The 17240-nt window shown below is 33.8% G+C and overlaps 1 protein-coding gene across 1 annotated transcript in view; it reads right to left on the bottom strand.

Annotated features, from left to right (window-relative positions):
- Positions 1–17240, bottom strand: part of Sesn1 (sestrin 1) — a 109889-nt gene that overhangs the window by 22311 nt on the left and 70338 nt on the right. The window lies entirely within an intron of this gene.

Below are 17240 nucleotides of genomic sequence, written 5' to 3'. Positions count from 1 at the left end.
GGCTTGAAGGTGCCGCGCGAGCCCTCGGGCCTCTGGGATCTATCCTCCCGCCCCCACTTCGCTCTTCCACAAATCTAGAGCCAAACAGCTGCCAACCTCTAGACTGACCCTCACAGCTCCAGGAGGAATCAAGTTCTCTTTAAATTTATAAACTATTGAAATTTCCCTTCTTCTTTTCCGATATTTCCAAACAACGCCGAATGGGTCACAGAATGCACGAACAAGTATGAGATCATGGCCTATATTCAATGTAAAGTTTATTTTTGGCAAACAGTGTAGAATCTATAAATATCACTCTCTTCCACAGACATTAAGCCTTGGTAGCAGACCTCAGTTGTCTTTTCTTTTCAAAGTATATTGAAAGGCTTTAAATGTTCTAATATTCCCTCATAAGTACCCTGGGTTTTGAAGAAAGAATTTCTTTCTCTGAAATCTGATGAGGAACTTAAGAAAATATAGGTTATGAAAGAACACAAATAACTGACATTGTTGGATCCACAACCCAAATATCCCGAGTCCTCTGACAACAGTATTTCCTTCCTTACATATTAACTTCTTTTTAAAAAAAAAAATCAACTTCTAAATTAGATCTCTTTTTCCATATTTGCTCTTGTGTTTTCAAAAGCTTACACTCTCAGATTAAGGAAAAAATGATGTTGGGAAGGGCGAAAGCAAACAAGCAGAGGGCTGGGAGTGTGGCTCAGTGGTAAAGTGCTCACCTATTTGCACGAGGCCCTGAATACCATCCCTGCCACCAATTAAAAAAAAAAAAAATACCCCCCCCACCACAACAGAGTTTCCCAAAAGGAATTATATCAACAAGTACTGATGGAGTGATGCGATTCTGTGATGTGTCCACAGAATAGAAGTCACAAATGAAAATGAGTTTCAATCTTAGGAGTAAGGTTACAATATCTCAGAGGAGACTAAGTTACTCTTTTAGCTCTTGAGCAGTCATAAAGTTACTTTGGATTAGGCAGAGGGGAGTGAAGGGAGGGAAGCGCGTATGGGGGGGCAGGAAGGATAGTAGAATGAATAGGACATTATTGCCTTATGTGCATATTGACTACACAATTGGTGCGATTCTACATCATATACAACCAGAAGAATGAGAAGTTATACTCCATTTATGTATGAGATGTGAAAGTGCATTCTACTTTTGTGCATAACTAATTAGAACAAAATTTGAAAATGGCAGTTTTAAAAAGGTAATTTCTTATTTATCTCCTCTAGATAAATAAGATAGGTGCTATGTGTTCTCATAAACTACTTTTAAAATCACTACAGCACCCATCAAAAAATTAAAAAATAAAAAACAACAAAATTTTAAAAAACAAAAAGAAAAGTACCCAAAATATTTTTTACTGGCCTAGAAAACTTTTTAAGTTTATGTTAACAGAAGAAAAGGGTACAGAGGCACTACAGAAAATGCCCACTTCGCCGAAAACAAACAAACCAAACCTAGTAAGTCATTCAGTTTGCAGCAATATGATATGCCCTCTAAGATAAACTGGTCATAAATGAATAACTTGGGAACATAAAAGCACCTGATATATGGACTTGTGAGCTATAAAAGTTAGAAAATGAAAGAAGTACATGAAAAATGACAACTCTGGTACTAGAAGAGTTCAGCTGTGATTCTGTTTTCTGAAGGAAACAGAATTTGAGTTACCTAGCAGGGTATCACCTTATTTGGGACATTAAAATTATTATATATTGCAAAATGGAAAAAGCTTACCTTTCTATTTTCTAATGAGAAACCCAGGAAAAGTACCTATTCAGCTGACCCCAAAATGGTTTAAAATAATTAAATGCAGATTAAAACTGAAAACAGCATACATATAGTAGTGTCTGATGTTTAGAACTTGATAATTATTTATTTAAAATATTTTAGATGTACTGAAATTGAATAGGTAACTCCAATTAGGATTCCTTTTTCCAGAAAGTTTTTATGTTAATGCTGACTTACATGAAAAGAAAAATAATTTTAACACATTCTAATTCAGTGGTTTACAGAGAAACTTCAAGCCATTAAATGTTAAGATTTCTTTATGGTCTTTACAAAGACTGAGCTAAATATTTTAAAGAGTACTAATTTCTGCTTTCTTATATAGAGCAGTATTGTGAATTAGTCAGTCTATTTAACATTAAAAAAAAAAAAAGATGCCTCCTTATAAATCTACAGTGACCAAACATTGCAACAAATGTATTAATTGGCTATTGAACATCATTGTGTAGATTTCACTTCTGGAGATGTTTTGTTCCAAATCATTCAATAAAAAGTTTGTATTTTTTCCCTAAGGATTTAATTATTGAGTAGGCCAAATTTCCTACTGAAGGTATCTGGTAGTGGACTCATACAGGCATATAATAAACATCTGCTGAAAAGATGAACATCCTGAGAATAGAACAGTGATTAGAAAGGACTTTAATACAGTTTTACTAAAGGATATTTAATACAGGTAATCAATATAGGACAGCAGTATTTTACAAAGTCTGCTATTTAAACAATTCATTTCAACATTTTCTTCCTTTTAGGAAGAATCCTGACATCTACTCAAAGAAGTAATAGTAATAGTAATACTGACATAGTTTCTTTCCTAAGTGCCTCTGTATCTTTAGCAGGAATAGTTTCATCTTCATTTTCCTTAAGAACAAGCTGATATACCTATATAAGAGCAAAGTAATGCCAAATGACTTGATTTTAGCATAGAAGGATGAAATACTTATAGAGTCCAGACTTGGAGTGGTGGTTCAAGATAAGCTTCCTGAAGAAAGAGACATTTGTAATGGAACTTAGAACATTTATAGAGATGATTGAATAAGACTAGATAAGCAAGTTTGAGAGGATTGGGGAGAATAGGGACAGTCTTAACAAAGACACAGAAGCAGGAGAGATGGGTACTTTAAGGATACCCAACAAAAGGAGTTCATTGAGTCTAAAGCAACAAGGACCAGCAACAAGGTAATAGGTTCCTTGAGTTCATGCTAACAGAAGAAAAGGCTACAGAAGCTCCACAGAAAAGGCTCTTCCACTGAGCACAGCTGCCCCCACCCCCCACCTCCCACAAAAAGTATAACCAAATGCCCACTCAGCCACAAACAAACCAAACTTAGTAATTACTGTCATTCAGTTTGCAGCAATATGATAACATGGTCTCTGCAACTAGGTAATAAATTCCCTTATGGAGGTATTCATGCCTCATTGTTCTTGAAATTTAGGAGACAACTCTCAAATCATCTGTTCCTTGACCAATTGTCTTCCCTGAAACCACAGGTCTTTAAAAAATTATAACAGATTCAAGAAAAGGAACAAGTATATTCTAGTAGAAAGAATAATTATCAGGGTAAAAGGCATAATCATGTTCTTCTGGGCTATGTTAAACCTTAATGTTTCTCCCTAACCAATAAAGATACACTAAAGTAATATAGATTTGCACATTTATTGGATCAGTTATATTTAACAACTGGTTAGAAAACATACAATAATGGTTTCAGCCTTTAAACCAAAGAACTTCTTTAAAAAAAAGGCGGGGGGGGGAGGGGACTAGGGATGTAGCTCAGTGGTAAAATACCCCTGGGTTCAATCCCTAGTACCAAAAAAGAAAAAAAAAAAAAAAAAAAAAAAAAGAATGGGAGGAAGATTTGTTAGATTTATGTGATCTAAGCATTCTTCAAAACCCCTTTGTCATTTAAAATATTTCACTTAAAATAAATGCTGGTTTATAAGATTACTTCTGCTAACTAATTTTGTCAAGATTTTTCTCTTCCAGCTCATATCTTCCTGTTTTCATTCATATATATATATATATATATATATATCTTGTCTGTTAAGCACTTTTTTTCATTTCAACATCATATTTGGGGTACATGCAAATCCTTTTAGCACTGATCTTTAATTTTATCTTGTTCATTTTTGCTTTCTACTTCTTCAATCTAATTTTCAGAATCGTTATTTTAAAGAAGCAAGAATGCTGATAAACCTTTGTTCTTTTCCTCTTGTTTCAGGTATTTGTTTATTTTGTTTTGTTTTAGAAATGCACAGTGCAGGGATTTAGAAATATGGGCCATTACCCATATTTAGCAGTAAGCAGTATTCCAAAAAGTGTCAGTGGTTTTAAATTAGAAAGTTACTTCTACACCCAAAGAATCAGTGTGCTACAGTGAGTGGTCAGGTTTTTCAGGTAAATGATAAAAAGATTAGTAACAAATCAACTCCTATGTATCAAACATTAAGCATTTTACGTGTATAAAACAGATTTAATTATTTTTATTTTACAAATTAGTGAAACAAATTCATAAAACATGGATAACTTATCTAAGGTTATAAAACTAGTAAAATGTAGCCTGGGATTAGAATCCAGGCTGTCTGAATCTAAACCAGCAGTTACTCTAGGAGACTGCTTTTTTAAATGAATACATATTTCTAAAAATTTGATGATTGTATATTGGCTTGAGTTCTTGATTTTGGAGGTAAGAAAAGAAGGCAGAAAGACAGAAAAATGTATTTCCCTTGCTTATACTCAGGGTGAGATGGAAGGAATAAAGGAAGTGAGGGAGGAAGGGAGATAGAGAAAATCAGTCATGGATGGTGTGGGTCATCTTGGTCTTAGAGAGCTTCTACTATTTCCTCATCTCCAGTCACTCCTCTCATTGTCTCTTTCCAGGCCTCTGGTGACCTCATGCTATTCAAAACTCCTTCACTACATATCTCATATGAATTTTCCCAATCTTCTAAATGTTCCTCACATTCCCATTCCTCTTAAAATAAGTGATAGGTTTTAGGAAGAAAGAAAACTTCTTACACTAAACTACCCTGCTTATTGTGAGTGATATTTATTTATTTAGTCTGTCTCAATAGAATGTAAGCTCTACTAAAAATCAGATTTTTGTTTTGTTTTTTGTTTATTGTTGTATTTTCAATGCTTTATGGCCTAACATATAGGTGTGTGTGTGTGTGTGTGTGTGTGTGTGTGTGTATAAAATGAACTTCAAAGAAATATTTCCATTTAAAAATAAAATTTTAACTCAACTAAAATCTTAATATAAATTTCAAGTCCAATATTATTTTGTTAATATTTGGGAAGTCTACTGATTTTTGGAAGTTTGGGTCATTATATGCTCAGGTGGGCTCTGCTTGGGAATCAACTTGTCCCAGGGTTCAGCTCTACTAAATAAATTCTGTTTTTCAGCATCTCTGCCCCTTTTCTCCTAGAAAACCACAGATACTCCCCAAGCTTCTTTGCATTTTGTTTGTTTGTTTATTTATTTATTTATTTTGTATGTGTGCCTGTTTTCCTGCACCACCAGGATGGCAGCTATAAGTATTCTGGCAACAGCCTGTATGGATCACTTGTTAAATCAGGCAGGTACATACAAGTCAGCCACTGCATGTATACATGCCATTGTTTCATAGAACAGGAACAAGACTCTCAGAACATTTTGTAACCAAGTTTATCTTTAATTATCCTGAGGGCTATCTCAGGTGAAATGATAGGAAAGAATGTCTACTGAAATAAATAAGAAACTTTATTCAGATATATAACTTTTAGAGGCTAATTACTCTTTAGCATAATTATTGAGTTAAATAATAAGGAATAGGTTTAATTTGGAATACTGTGAAGCTTAGGAAAAGGTGAGTGTGGTGGGAAATTGAGAAGGCTTTATTCTAAATTTCTTAACAATTACTGAAGTCTTTAAAGGAGAATAAGGAAATCCTGATACAAAGTCAATAAAAGGTAACTGAAGATGCTAAATTTATGACATGAAAGTAGAGAATACTTCTCAGACTAAGTATATGTTCTATATAAGCTTTAAGACAGTTTTTGAGGGCTGAATTTCATTTATGCCTTAAAATGTAAACATAGGAAAAATATTTTAAAATTTTTCATAATGCCTCTGTTGGTAGAGATATAAGATATAAGATATAAGAACTGGTTTAGTATAGAACCTGTAAAATTTTCAGTACTGGAGATTGAATCTAGGGGTGCTCTATCACTGAGTCCTTTTTATTTTATTTTGAGAAGGGTCTCTCTAAGTTGCCAAGGTTAGACTCACACTTGTGATCCTTCTTTTTGGGCATCCTGAGTAGCTGAGATACAGGCATGTGCCACCACACCCAGCTTATAACCTGTAATTTTAAATACAAGCAACTATCCAGGTATAATATTTTAAAATTATCTTTTCAAAAGAGATTAAACCAAACCTAATTATAATTAACTTATCCTGAGCTCACATATTTGAAAGAGCCAGATTACATTTTAGCCATGGTTAAATGCATATTAACAAGTTATTAGCTTAATCATGATTGAATTTTAAATAATTTGTTCATACTAAAGATAATTTTGATTCAATGAAACAATATACTAATGACAACACTCTAAAAATTTAAAACCAAATTGTCTTTTGTTTCTAACAGCTTTCCTGCCCTTCCTATCTATACAACCTCCTCTCATTCCCCCAGTGATTATTACCAATGGTAAATAGAATTTTGGAATATATGCTTTACTTGCACAGCTCAAAGAACCTCTGTTCAGGTCCTTTGAGAGTATCTTTTCTTGTAGGTCCTTTAATGCTTGAAATTACCTTCTTTATTTACCTCCTTCTGAGGTCTCTTGTTTTCCAAGAGGGTATTAAGTTATTATTTCTTAACCTGGGCACAAAGTACAGGACCACATCTGGAGACTACTTGCATGTTGTTATTCAAGTGCTCTACCACTAAGCTATATCTCCAACCCCAAATTTTATTTCTTAGAATTCATTCCTTATAAGTACTTTGAAGATATTATGAAATATTAGATTTTTATTTCCTTTTTAAAGTAATCTATGAATGTATATTGACATTAAATTAATTAGAGAAGCTGAGCATGTTGGCACATGTCTATTATTCCAGTAACTTGGGAGGCTGTGACAGGAGGAACAAAAATTCAATGCCAGCCTAGGCAACTTAGTGAGAACCTGTCTCAAAATTTAAAAAGAATTGTACCCCAGGTTCAATCGCCAGAACTGTAAAAAATAAAATTTAATTTGAGAGTGCTCTAATATGTTGCATCAATAATTCAGTTACTGAACTAAATAAAGCCTCTTGGTCATCTTTTAATTTTGAACATTTTTGCCAATGTGTCAGTGATTAGGACAGGGATAGATAAATAATCAGTTCTAGTCTTGTTTAAAAAGTTATACTTGTCTACATCTCTTGAGTAAAATCACAGTAGTGAGTGAATAGTGAATGGACTAATACAACAAGTGGGTGCTTTACTTTAAAAATGCCAAGAGAAGCTCAAGCACATTTGCCAGGTACATGCTCCTGAAAGGATATCAAAGTCTATTTTGCAATGTCAAAAGAAAGGATTTTATATCCCATCATGATTCTTTAGTTTTAGTGCATATCGAAAATTTTGGTGATTCTTGTCTTAACTTCTACATCTAAGAAAGAACGGAAGTAGTAATCTGAAATCAATAATTATTTTAACATCTTTGTTCAAGCTTTTGAATCAATTTAACTATGCAGTGTGTTCAAATGCAAGGGGAACTATTTTAAAAGTTTTTAGGGGTTAGAAGAATATAATTCAATGGTAGAGAGCTTGCCACTAGCATGCACCAAGTCCTGGGGTTGATTTCCCAGCCCTCAAAGAAAAAAAACAAAAAATTTTTCATTCAAAACTACTTATCTGTGTGAATCCATTTTTTTTGATACTACAAATACAAGAAAATACAGGAATATTGCCACTATCACCCATTACCTCTTAATTTCAAATTTATTTAAAACATAAATTAACCTCACTGTCCTGATTTGATAATTAAACATTATTTGAACTTCAAGTGTTAATAAAGCCCCATTTTTAGATAGTATATGTGTCAGAATTCTGATAATATTATTTGATTAAAGACTATGCTAACTGTGTGTGTGTGTGTGTGTGTGTGTGTGTGTGTGTGTGTTTTACTGGGGATTGAACCCATTCTACCACTGAACTAGATCCCCAGCCCACTTTTAAATTTTATTTTGAGACAAGGTCTCAATAGTTGCCCAGACTGGCCTTGAATTGTAATTCTCCTGACTTAGCCTTCTGAGTCACTAGGATTATAAGTGTATGTCACCACATCTGGCTCTATGCTAATGATTTTAAATGTATTTGAATATCACTTATATACATACATACCGCATCTCATCAGCTATACCCTAAAACTCACAGTAGGTTTGGAGGATCCAAGCTACTTTGTAGCTCTCTATATTACTCACCTATGGCTTGGACTGGACTTTTATGTTCCAAGAATGAATGCTCCAAGGAATTCTACTGGTTTTAGCAGAGTGCTGGGAGGAAATTTAGTTCAGATTCTTATTCCCATCAATGCATATAGAACCTCAAGGAGAAAAGGAACTGGGAATCACAACAGTACTACTAAATACAAACCAAACTCATCTTCCAACAGAACTTTCCTCTATCCTTGTCCTAGATCTGGACTATAACTGAAAGGATTATCAATATTTCTATTCCTTCTTGAAAAAAAACACAAATAAAACTAATCTTATCCTTTAGGCAAAAATGTCAATATGATCAATAATAGCCTTTATCCTAAATCACAAATATTTGACCTAATAGCTATTCCATTATATTTCACATTACATTTAGACTGAAAACAAATTTTAACTGAAATACTTTGAATTTGTTCTAAATAATAAGGATATTATTGATATCCAGATAATCTTTAGTGTTTATAATAGGCAGGCTTTTTTTCAAAAAAGCATTTGCTGGGTACCATTTGGAACTTGCTTTGGTCTAAGTTCAACTTTCAAATTTTCAACCACACTTTTTAAATTAAACAATAGTACTTTAATGTGTGTACCATGAACATACAACTAAAATTTTAAAATGTTAAAATGTTATGCATTAGATTTATGAATATGTAAGTTAAAAAAGTAAACCTCAGAAGATGTCAGGAAAAAAAATATGTGGATCAGAGGAAAGAGCAAAGCAGAGTCAAAAGTAGCAGGATGAAGTTCAAATAGGTCACCCTCAACTTTTAACTTTCTCTAAGAACAAAAAAAACAAGCTTAGCAACAGTGTTCAGCCAATCACAAAGCAGACAAACAAGTAAGGACTCAACCACCCCAGATACCAATAAGGTCCAACCTTCAATTTTTTTTTTTAATTATATAGTGTCAGAGCAGAACACAACAAGTTATAAAACAGAACATACTGTCCCAGGTTAAAAGTAACTGATAGAGATAAAATCTCTTTACCAGTCCTTGACAAAACATATCTGATTTCAATAATATAGTAATAATTTATTTCACCTTTATCATGTCAGATACTATATACATTAAAGTTACCATTAAAACATGTTAACTAAAAATATAGAATTCTGTGGAAAATTTTCTTGCTTGTTGCAGAAGAAAATAAGGAAGAGCAAGAATGTCCATAAGAAAAGATTCTGGTCTTTTAAAATTCTCTAACACTCAATTCAATTTCTAAAATCTTTATGGGGGGAACCCCCCAAATGAAATGCTACTATCTAAATCAAAAAATATAAAACATGAGTAAAAACAACCACATACAAATACAACCTTAAACACAGGATCAAGCAAACTGAACCTGCACAGTACAATTCTATATAATTTTCCCACTTCATTTCTATCACTCAATATATATATCCTCCTCCTTTGAGAGGTTATCTTAGGATTTAAAGGGGTTTTCAAAGAGTTTCAAAGATGTCATCATTGTAGACCTTGCATTTGCTCAAATGGACAGAATGCTTTGTAATACTGGAAAACACTGAAAAAAATAGTTAATAGTTTTCTTCATTTTGCTTTGTCTTGCCAAAATTATAAAGTATTCTAAAGCAATTTCTAATATTTCCTGTGACAATCTTCAATAACCATCTTTAATTTTCTCTTTGAGTACTGCTTAAACCATTTGCTAGATTTAGTTCCCTAAAAAATAATTAATTTAAGTAGGCCAAGTTTATTTGTTATTATTATCAATTATCTTCTAAATTCATCACATATTTTAAAACATAGATTTATTAATAATACTATAGAATTCAGTATAAAAATGCATATTTTCCCCTCAATGTTTTATTATATCCTACACATCCTGAGAGGATGGGAGAACATTAAATAACATTTGGAGTCTGGTGCTATGGCATATGCCTGTAATCCCAGCAACTCAGAAGGCTGAGACAGGAGGACTACAAGTTCAAGGCTGGTCTCAACAACCTAGTGAGGCTCTAGGCAACTTAGTAAGACCCTGTCTCAAAGTAAAAAAAAAAAGGACAGGAAATGTGACTTGGTGGTACAGCCAGTCTGGGTTCAATCCCCAGTACTAAAAAAAAAAAAGAAAAAGAAAGTCTGGGAATATAGTTCTGTGGTACAGTGACCCTTAGTTCAATTCCCAGTACTAGAATTAAAATAATAAAATAAAATAATATTTGGAAACTAGTTATCAGTTTTGTTTACAAGAGATATCCTAATATCATTTGTCTCTACCTTCAGTTGTCACAGATAATTAGGCTACGTTAAATAAAGAAAAAAGAAAGCTTTTATTATATCATTGGAGATATTCTACATCAAGCCTTGTTTCTTTTGGAATATTAAACCTTAATGATTTAGAACTGTATTAATTCAAATATTGCTAGAATTTTCATCAACACAAGAATACTTATATATGAAGGATTGATTAAATTTACAAACCTCTATATGTTTGGATTTATTGGTCCACTTTTTTAACCATTCATTCAGTGGATGTTAATTAAGTACCTAGTGTGTAACAGACATTTTTTCTACCCAGTTTCCATTCTTTGAGAAAACTATCAGTACCTTCTCCTTCTTATAATTTCCTATGGTGATCCATCCTTTGAAGTCTTTTTGCTCCTAGTGGGGCACCTGGACTGAGGAATGCTTTGAGTTACAAAGGCAAACAGGTACACAAGTTTGGAGAACAGGATTTCATGTTATGCTGAAAAGCTGATTATTATTGTAGCAGTTAGGTAAATAAATGAAAGTTGATACAGAGCTTTAAATAACTCAGATTTTTAGTCTAAGGTTTCATTTCAGAAGTAAATAGATGCTATACTTCATGTTTTCAGATTTGACAATAGAATAGCTAAGACATATTGTGGTTAGTAGGCATTCTTTGGCGTTTTACATATATTTTAACTCATTTAACTCAAAACAATCCTTTAGGTAAATGCTATCTTCATTTTAAAATGGGAAACTGTGAGATAGAAAGATTAAGTAGCTAACCCTAGTCCATGGAGCCAGTAAGAGGTCTGAATAAAGGTAATAACTCAAGCATGTTTGGCTCCAAAGGTCTGTTCTTTTTATTACATTATAATGTTGCCTGATGTTTGAGTTTTCTTCCTCATGGTTAGTGTTCCAGCGATTGTATCTGTCCCAAGAAAGAGACAAAGGATCATAAACTCTTCTTATCATCCTTTCCAATTTTTCCTGCAGTATTTTCCTTTTAATCTTTTTGTATGCCTGCTCATCCCACCCAAACTATTAGAACACCCCTTCTCTCCAGGAAATATGAATTGGCTTCCCACCTCAGTTTGTTACCAAAATAAAGTGCTCCATAACCTCTCAATATCCTTTCTCCTTGGTTACTGTTCTCCTCATGTATGTTAATTCTACCCCCATTCCAATTTCTTTTATTCTATTTACCCACTTGTGGTTCCCCAATGAACCGTTATACATCTCTCCCCAACACTTCACTTAAAAGTATTCCTCTTCAGAGTTCACACACACACACACACACACACAATCTTCTTTCAAAGGACTACGAAAATTTCACCTTCTGAACAAAAGTTTGTAAATTTTGTCATGCTGAATGAGCAATATCTTCTACCACTTGAGTTACCACAATAATATTGGCTTTTAATCTCCAAAATACCATCCAGTATGTTTTAGATATAGTTACTAGTAATATATGTGGAAGCACCTATATTGTGTTCAGTTTCCAGGTATAAACACAGGATATTTAAAGTCCCTTTTGGTCTATGTTAAGAGCACATTCTGTTTCAGATGAAAGGTTTTGGCAAAGTATGTTTGTGGACATGTTAATCTTGCTTTGAAATTAAAACTACTAGCACATCTCATATAAGTAGGTACTTAAAATATATTTTCATTTTATTATAGGCTTTGCACATCAAACACTAAAGAGAAAGCAACAGGTTTGAATCAACGAAAACAAATGAGTAAAATTATCTTTAAGTGAAAACAAAATAACATTTTATGTAAAAGGGAAAATGAAAACAGATGAAGATGAATTAGCAAATAATAAAGTAATTTTCACAGATCTAAAACATTGAAAAAGATGGGCGTGATAGAGCACACCTATAATCCCAGCTATTCAGAATGCTGAGGCAGGAGGATCACAAGTTTGAGGCCAGCTCAGTTGTAGAGGGTTTGCCAAGCATGTGTAAGACTCTGGCTTTGATTCCCAGTACAGCAAAACAATAACAACCACACAACAGAAAAAAGCAACAACAAGAACAACAACAACAAAAAGTCATGAGAAAATATTGGAATTACCACAATAATTTTTTTTTTAGTGTCAAAATATGGTGTCACCTATTGAAAAAATGAAAGAATTCAGAGTTCGGTTTTTTTTGGGTAGAATTAAATCCGATGACCACTCATGTGCACGTGTTTCTCTCTCTCTCTCTCTCTCTCTCTCTCTCTCTCTCCACCCCCCCACACACCTTGCAATGTTTTCTTGTACCTATGAAGATCACTAATGTTAGCCAACATTAACAGCTGTTGACCATTGATATAGTTAATATCTCATTATACCTGAATTGACTTTTTTTGATGATCCCATCACCAAAACCTAGTAAATAAGTGAAAAAAGACAAAACAAAAAGCCGTAAAATAGATACCACTGAATTAATATACTAGAGCATATGTACTGTGCTCAGAACATGTGGCTTGCCTCTTAAAACAATTTATTTTTATTTGGTATAAAACTATAATAAGTTTCTTTAGCTGGTTTCTAAGTCCATGGTAATTTAGAAGGGAGTAGCGACTACTGTCAAACTGATAAAAGGAAAAAAGGGGATGGACATACCTAAGATTTTCATTTCATGGGGAAAATTCTTACCCAGAACAGTCCATTCCCTAAGACTTCTGAAGTTTTGTGTGACTATATGATTGCATATCCCTTGGCTTGGATCAGAATGATTAGATCACAAAGTAGGTATAGATTTAACTTTTTAAGCAAGTTAAACTGTTTTCCAAAGTGGTTATACCATTTTACGTTCTTTTTTTATTTTTTTTTTTTTTCAATACTGGATGTTGAACGTGGAGCCTCCACATGCTAGACAAGTGTTCTACCACCGAGTACATCCCCAATCCATTGTATTTTTTTTTTATTTTGAAGCAGAGTCTTGCTGAGTTTCAGAGGTTGGCTTCAAACTTGTGATCTTCCTGCCTCAGCCTCCTAGTAGCTGAGACTACAGGTATGTGCCACCACACCTGGCTCCATTTTACATTTTTAACAGCAATATATGTGAGAGTTCTAGTTGTGCCAAAATTTCATCAACACATGGTGTTGTAGTTGTAAAAGATTTAGACAGTCTCATTGGTATGGTACAGTGGTTTTTCAACTAGAAGTGATTTTGCTTCCCACCCTCCTTCCCAGGACATTTGACAATGTCTGCATACATTTTTGGTTTTTACAACTGGTGGTGGGGAGGTGATAGAGTAAGCAGAGATCAGAAATGCTGCTAAACATCTTAACAAAGCATATGATAATCTCCATAACAAAAAAATTATATGGCCCAAAATGCTAAGTACTGACATTGAGAAATCCTGACACAGTAATATCTCATTGTGGTTTGAATTTGCATTTCCTTGACAATAAGCATCTTTTAATAAATATATTTATAAGTCATTTATGATGCGTCAGTTTTAATCTTTTTTAAAAAATATTTATTTTTTATTTTTAGTTGTAGTTGGACACAATACCTTTATTTTATTTTTATTTATTTTTATGTAGTGCTGAGGATCAAACCCAGGGTCTTGCACATGCAAGGCAAGCGTTCTACCACTGGGCCACAACCCCAGCCCCGTTAGTTCTAATCTTTTGCCATATTTTAAAAATTGGATTGGCTTTCTTCTTGTAATTGAGTTGTAAGTATTCTTTATGTATTCTAAATACAAATATTTTGCTTCATTATGTGTTGCAAGTATTTTCTTCCAATCTATGGTTTTTCATTTTCCTAATGACATCTTTTGAAGATTATAAGTTTTTCTTTTAATACCGGAGACTGAACCCAGGGGTTCAGTGGTTCATAACCACTAAACCATATCCACAGCCCTTTTTATCTTTATTCTTAATTTTTTTTTTTCGGAGTTGTAGATGGACAGCATGCCTTTATTTTGTTTATTTTTATGTGGTGCTAAGAATCAAACCCAATAAACCTTACACATGCTAGGCAAGTACTTTGCCACTGGGCTACAGCCCCAGACCTCCCTTTTTATTTTTTATTTTGAGACTGTGTCTAAGTTGCTTAGGGCCTTGCTAAGTTGTTGAGGTTGGCCTTGAACTTGTGATTCTCCTGCCTCAGCTTCCCGAGTCGCTGGGATTACAGGTGTGTGCCATCATACCTGGCAAGTTTTTCATTTTGATATGGTCCAGTTTATTATTTTTTTCTTTAATGTCTCATGCTTGTTATATTCTGTTTGGGAAATCTTTTCCTCCAAGATTTTTCCTGTTTTCTTCCATAAGTTTAATAGTTTGAGCTTTTAATTAGTCAAATAAATTTTATTCCATTTAAAAACTAAACTACTAAAGTGTTTCTCTCCAGAGAATAGAATTATGGATAGATGATATTCAATTTTAAAATATATTTATTATATCAATCTTCCTACCTTAGTTATTAAGAATTCTATAACAGATAACTTTTTGGTTTAGGGAAATGTACTACTCAAATTTTTACTTCAATCACAAAACACCTAAGACAGCTACATATGAAGTAAAGGGGTTTATTTAGTTTAAAGGTTTGGAGACTAAAAATCCAAATGGCATAGCTCTGGTGGGGCTTCCCCTTGGATGCATCTCCTCATGGCAGAAAGCAATGGCAGCAGCACAGGCAGAAGCAAGAAGATTATAACTCAAACCAGGAAGCAGAGAGAGCTAGGTAGGGCCAGGCTTGTTCCATTTATAACAACCCTCTCAGGAGAACAACCATTATATCTTTACACTATCTAAGGTCTTCCTACTAAGCCCCACCTCCTAAAAGTTCCACAACACCTCCCAATACTGCCATCCTAGAGATCAACCCTCCAATCACACGAACCCTTGGGGGACACCCAAACCATATGCCAACTATAGCAGAGAAGGATGGGAAGGAGAACTATATCTTGAACAGGACAATTTTGTTTTGTTTTGTTTGTAGGGACCAAATCTGATCTTAAAATCTTCTGAAATTGTTGCATGTATGCAGGTTAAATTAAGTCATCTCTAATGATTCTTCTATTAATTCCATGCAGCAAAAGTGGTCTATCTTCCAGATATTAGAGCAGGCATATCGCTTCTCAGCCTTTTGGCTAAGATCAAGTGTAGAGCAGGCAAAAACAGGGGTAAGAACATGTTAAAGAATACTGTCTACTATGCTCAGGGTAGTTAAAAAAAAAAGTATCTCTTAAGAGGAATACTAACTAGTACCACATGGAAAATTGGACAGTATATACCATAAAGGCAAAGAGAATCCACTCCAATCTTAGTACCTGGATCACAAGAAAGACTGAGCCATGGTAGCAGTGTGTTGGATGGAAATAGCTTTTAAAAGCCTCCTAATATGTGGTTACTTCTATCAGAAAACAACTACCCTCAAAACTCTCCAGTAAATCTGCATTCAAAGAAATGGGAAAAAAATAGTACTCGAATTGCACAATGATGCATGTAGTGACTGACATAGAAGATGTCTTTGAACTAAGTTTGAAGAGTACCTTTAAAATGTACATTTAGAGTACATTTAAAATATACTAAATCTAAATGTAGATTTAGAGTCTAAATGGTTCACCTAATAGCCTAAAATTCTTAGTTTAATGCCTACTCTGAATCAGAGATTTAGTGTATGAAGATGATTTTAGGATACTTCCCTCTCTGCTTAAGGAAATTATTTACTATGTAAGATTTGCAATAATGTAAGCAGTAAATGGGGGACTAAAGGAGGAATAATAACCCTAAATTTTACAAGGAATTTCAAAGACCTCCAATTTCTAAGCATTATGGAGCTTCATGTCCTAGACAAACTTTTCTTAGCCACTAATGACTAAGAGACTCCACGAAGAACAATGGAAAACATGATTTAGAATATAATAATTGAACCCAAAATTTGGGTCTCCACACTAAATGCAATTGACTCCTGCCAATTGTACTATTCAGAATGATTCTTATGAGAAGCAAGGATGATTTACTTATCAAATCTTTTTCTTGAGAGTGAATTATTGCTTAAAATGCTGTGAATGCTGAATTTCAAAATGCTGCCATATCCTCTTCCCCATGATTCACTACTTTCCCCCACTAACAAGCAGATTTATCTACTCTTTCTGTTTTTCTTAGTGAGGAAGGAGATGTATAAGTTATTTTCTTATATAACTTTTTATCCAATTAAAGTTTATTTTGGTGAGTTTCAACCTCTCAGTAAGATTTTTAGATATAGTCATACTGTCAAATAATATAATTTGGTTTGGGGAAATGTACTAGTCAACTTTTTACTTCAATAACAAAACACCTAAGACAGCTACATATGAAGTAAAGGGGTTTATTTAGTTTAAAGGTTTGGAGACTAAAAGTCCAAATGGCATAGCATATAGGTTCTAAAGATATTAAGGTAACCACCCTCAAAATGATGGGTATTCCCCTCCAGCTATAAGTAGCAGGTAAAAATAACATGGCCTTCTACCTTGGCCTAAGCTTTTCCAGACACTTGAGTCTTAGAGGCATGTTTCGGTTTTTTCTGATTCTCTATTCTCTAGTCCTACAATAATATAAGAAAGATATCTAGTGCTGAAACCTTCAGAATCTGAGCCAAGGTACCTAACAAGAAAATCACTGCTAGGACCTTCAACTTGATCTGATCTCAGGAGAGTTATGGCTATAAAGAATAAAAAGAATATGAGGCAAGGGTTTGCTAGAGTTGTGGCTCAGTGGTAGAGTACTTGCCTAGCAAGTGTGAGGCACTGGGTTCAATTCTTAGCACCACATATAAATAAATGAATAAAATAAAGGTCT

This window comes from Urocitellus parryii, chromosome 8, assembly GCF_045843805.1.
Source record: "Urocitellus parryii isolate mUroPar1 chromosome 8, mUroPar1.hap1, whole genome shotgun sequence".
NCBI classification, from domain to species: Eukaryota; Metazoa; Chordata; class Mammalia; order Rodentia; family Sciuridae; genus Urocitellus; species Urocitellus parryii.
This window is presented reverse-complemented; position numbering and strand designations above follow the sequence as displayed.